The sequence below is a fragment of the Nicotiana attenuata genome, unplaced genomic scaffold (genome assembly GCF_001879085.1).
Source record: "Nicotiana attenuata strain UT unplaced genomic scaffold, NIATTr2, whole genome shotgun sequence".
Taxonomy (NCBI): Eukaryota; Viridiplantae; Streptophyta; class Magnoliopsida; order Solanales; family Solanaceae; genus Nicotiana; species Nicotiana attenuata.
This window is the reverse complement of record NW_017670740.1, coordinates 436,550-441,591: the sequence shown is the minus strand read 5'-3', so window position 1 is coordinate 441,591 and position 5,042 is coordinate 436,550. Positions and strand designations below refer to the sequence as shown.

The window sequence follows — 5,042 nt, the reverse complement described above, 5'->3', positions numbered from 1 at the left end:
GTGCCCTTTATTAGTTCCTACCGATATTATTTTATTCTCTGGACTCAAACCCAAACTTTTAGTTAAGGGTGAATAAATTCTATCCATCATACCACAATCCTTCTTTCGTGGTTGAGATTTTTTTCATTAATGCATGCATAATCGGACCCAGGATATGAAGATCGTGATCGCACTTTTAAATTCAACCAAAATCTACCTTGTATATAAAGTAACCGTTACTAATATATCACTATTTTCTAAAGACATATACAAGTATAATGAAATTTTTGTCAAACTTTATGAGTACCAATGAACGCTCTCTGTACAGCACAGGTCCGCCTCCGAGTGCACGTGCACTTTATATAGTTCCTTTTTTGGTTAAACTTGAAATTCCCTTCAGAAAGTACCAAAAGGTATCTTCAACAAATATTTCAAAATGCCTAACACCAATTTTCAGCTATTAAGAAATTTTAATAGACAACGCAAAGTTAAAAATTCAATTTCCCAATTTATCCAAACAAACAAACTCCAAAACCATAGTGGTGTACACTTCATAGCTTAATAATCATTCAAGTACAAAACATCATCTTGATTATTTCGCCTAATCCTTTTGAACTTCCAATCAAATTAAGTAAGTAGTAAGGTAAAGCTTAAGACAAGTATCCTTCTATAATGTGTTGAATTGTCGGGATAAGGTCTGTGTACACCCTATTTCCCCCCGACTTCACTTACAAAATCATACTGAATTTGTTATTGTTTTTGTAATATGTTGAATTGTATGATCATATATATAATGTAAATTGTAATATGCTACAAATAGGTAAAAATATATTCAAAAGTGTTAAAACTATTTAACACTATAATGTATATAAGTTAAATCCGTTCTAATTAACCTCTATACATGACGACTCTTGATGTCTAATCAAACATCGTCATATAAAATGAAACAGATGATTACATTGAAGGCATACCCAGCAGGACTGTCCCTCACTTCTTTAATATGTATGGCTGGGGCTTTACAAGGCACTGCACTTACACTTGTGGTTGAAAGAGGAAATTCTGCAGTCTGGTCTATTCAATGGGGAAGTAGTAAATTAATTGCATCTGTTTATTGTGTAAGTTTTTTGAAAATTACTAATTCATTTTTTATTACTAATTATACTGAATTATAATTCTTGTTATCAGATATATAATATAGTCATTATTTTACTTGCAGGGAATAGTGAATTCTGGAATTGGCTATTATGTTTCAGGATTAATAATGAACGTCAAAGGACCAGTTTTTGTCACTGCTTTTAATCCTCTCAATATGGTTATTGTTGCAATTTTGGGTTCATTCATTTTATCTGAGCAACTTAACTTGGGAAGGTAATTTTAATAATTATTTGCCTTTTTTTTTAATTTCTTTTTATGAATTTAAGTTATATGCACTAACACTTTTTATATTATCCTTCTCATTTAACGTGTGATAGTATGTTAGTTACAATTTGAAGAATTAACTCAAATAATCGTCTATCTAATTTCTTAAACTAAAAATAGCATGCGGATGCATAATTTATGTATAACAATATATAATCAATGTATAATTTATGTACACCGGCTAAAAATGTAAAAGGTGAATCTGAACGCTATTTATTTAACAATCCCGTAAAAATCAGGATACCAATTAATATTTATCGTAAATATTTTTATATAGTAACAAATGATCTGTTAGCGTAAATATTCTTATATTGAAGGACGTTTTTTGAAATTTCTTAGACGCCACTCAACCACTTAAACAAAAAATAGCCGGCGGATATAAAATATATATATAATCCATGTATAATATGTATATCATCATGTATAATTCATGTATAATCTATGTATACCGACTTGAAAAAGCAAACATAGCATCCAACGACTATTTATATAAAAATCCCTGACATTTGGTGGTGCTTGAATGTAGGGTTGTTGGAGCTGTTGTTATTGTAATTGGATTATACCTAGTAATATGGGGTACGACTAAGGAACAAAAATCCTCAAAAATATTGAGCACTACTGAAGAAGTTGAACATGTTGACAAAGACCTATCTGAGATAAAATTTTCAAATTAAGCTGTAACAGGAGATGAATCTGTTTAAGACCATATTTGCATTCTATTTTCGTTACGAAGATGTGTATCGCGTCAGGATCTGTTGTCTAAATCGAATCATAAAAATGAAAAATAGTAGAGGAAAAATGCTATTACGTACTAAGGTTTAAAGTCTAGTGGTGTCGGTTCGATGTTTCCCACTCTATAAGTGTCGGTTTAATTCTTACTGTCGTTTCTTTTCTTTTTACTGATATCCTAATGTAATAAATTTTGTTTTATATATTGAGAAAACAAGTTGAGCACGCCTAGCTATAGGTTGGGTTTTAGTTAATGATCAAGTTCCAATTACAGAGGATATATGCTGCCGTTAATTTCCCTTTCTTATTAACAGTGTATTTTTCTTTTGTTATCTGATTTAACGTCGTCGTTTAAAATTTGTTTTGTTAACTTCCCCTTGACATAGTTATTGGGATATTAGGAGCTATTTCCTAACAACTTGGCTCGAATGGTATAATAATATAACAAATTAAAAGAGAAAGCAAAAGGAAGACGAAAAGAAACGTATATACAAGCTAAACAACATATATGAAGCTACCTAACGCAACTGTATTTCCTAACTAAATAAGTGTTAATCTATATTGTTTGGATTCTTTAAAAATATCGTGTGTATATCAAATCTTCCAAAACGAATATATTTTTGGAGGATCTAAAACGTGATATGTCGAGGAAGAGGCAAACCCGAAAATAAAGAAGATAAAGAACACCAAATTTTAACGTGGAAAGCCCTTCAAATCGAAGGTAAAAATCACGGGATCACAAAGATCCAAAAAGCTCCACTATAACAATAAGAGGGTTACAAAAGTTCTCCAAATTGGCTACACAACAAGGGCCAAATACGGAGCAACAAGAGCAACAACTAATCAATTGAAGAAAGAGTATAATCCACAAAATGAAACTGCTGTTCGAGGCTCGAAATCAGATGCTACGAGCCTCCAAATCTGATCTTCACCATTCAAATCTAAGACCAAGATGTTACGAACACTCAGTCAAAATTTCAGCCTGATCCAACGGTTAACGAATCGGAAAACGTGATTTGAAATTGGCTGGTCGGAATAAAAATCTACAGCAAAACAAATACTTTTTTTCTCTCTTCTCTCTTGATGAAAGCTCTCTCAAAACCCACTCTTATGTGCTTAATTTTTTCAAAGACTTGTATCAATGAGCATAGAATAATTCTCCAAGGTTGTCCTATTTATAGATCATGAGTGGTGCTTTCTCTTAAAGCCAAAACCCACTCAAAATAGGAATAAACCGAATCCAATTCCAAATAGGATTGGAAACCAAAAGAGAATAGGATTAGGCCATTGGGCCTTTGGCTGGACAACATGGGCATGTGCCCAACAAACTCCCCCTCCAGCCAAGGGGTCAAATGTGTCTTCAAGTAGAGGAACTATTGACAGGCTTCATGCCTGCCAATTTTCTACAAAATTCATGTTTATCTGCAACCACCGCCTTTGTCAGCATATCCGAAGGATTTTCATCAGTGTGTATCTTCTAAACCTCAAATAATTTCTCTTCCACGGCCATTCTTATCCAATGATACTTTCTATTTATATGTTTGGTCTTAGAATGAAAAGTGGAGTGCTTGGTGAGACAGATAGCACTCTGATTATCACAAAATAAGATGTACCGTGGCTGCTCAAAGCCAAGATCATTAATAAACTCCTTCATCCATAATAGTTCTTTGGCACCTTCTGTGACAGCAATATATTCGGCTTCTGTGGTGGATAGAGCTATGCACTTCTGTAGTCTAGATTTCCAAGAAACAGCTCCCCCTGCAATAGTGATCAAATAACCGGAAGTGGATCTTGAATTATCAAGATTGCCTCCTAAATCAGAGTCTGTGTAACAAACAAGTTCAGGCTTGCCATTGCCAAAGCACAGCTTCAAATCTGCAGTACCTTTTAAATACCTTAATATCCATTTTACTGCATCCCAATGTTCTTTTCCAGGATTGGAAATGAATCTGCTAACAGTGCCAACGGCATGTGCAATATCTGGTCTAGTGCAAACCATAGCATACATCAAGCTACCAACGGCAGAAGAGTAAGGAATACGGGACATCTCCTTTTTCTCTTCATCAGTAGATGGACTCTGACTAATACTCAATTTGAAGTGTTTAGCAAGAGGAGTACTAACCACTTTTGCATATGTCATATTGAACCTCTTGAGTACCTTCTCAATGTATTGCTTTTGGGACAAAAATAACTCATTTCTATCTCTGTGTCGGTGGATTTGAATGCCCAAGATTTTCTTTGCTGGCCCCAAGTCCTTCATCGCAAACGATTTGCTCAACTGCTTCTTAAGGACTGCAATTCTGGATTTATTCTTTCCAACAATAAGCATGTCATCCACATAAAGCAATAAAATAATAAAATCATTATCAGAGAACTTTTGGAAGAATACACAGTGGTCTGAAGAAGTTTTCTTGTACCCTTGTTCTTCAATGACAGATTCAAACTTCAAATACCATTGCCTTGGAGCTTGTTTCAATCCATACAGGCTCTTTTTCAATCTGCAGACATAATTTTCTTTTCCCTTAGTTACAAAACCCTCAGGTTGCTCCATATGAATCTCCTCATCTAAATCACCATGAAGAAAAGCAGTCTTGACATCCATTTGCTCAACCTCTAAATCTAGACTTGCGGCTAAGCCTAGAACCATACGAATAGAAGACATCTCACAACAGGGGAGAAAATTTCATCAAAGTCAACTCCCTTCTTCTGGACAAAACCTTTAACAACTAACCTCGCCTTGTATCTAGGCGCAGAGGTATGGTTATCTTGCTTTATTCTGAATATCCATTTGTTAGATAAAGCTCTCTTACCTTTCAGCAATTTCACTAACTCATATGTGCCATTCTCATGGAGTGACTTCATCTCATCTTCCATCGTTTTGATCCAATGATCTTTGTGATTATCTTGCTATGGCT

The 5,042-nt window shown here is 34.3% G+C and overlaps 1 long non-coding RNA gene across 1 annotated transcript; it reads left to right on the top strand.

Annotated features, from left to right (window-relative positions):
- Window positions 1-1,236: 1,236 nt before the first annotated feature.
- LOC109242853 lies at window positions 1,237-1,988 on the top strand. The gene is made up of 2 exons (XR_002070453.1): window positions 1,237-1,347; window positions 1,925-1,988. It is a non-coding gene; the product is annotated as an uncharacterized LOC109242853 (long non-coding RNA).
- The last annotated feature ends 3,054 nt before the right edge of the window (window positions 1,989-5,042 follow it).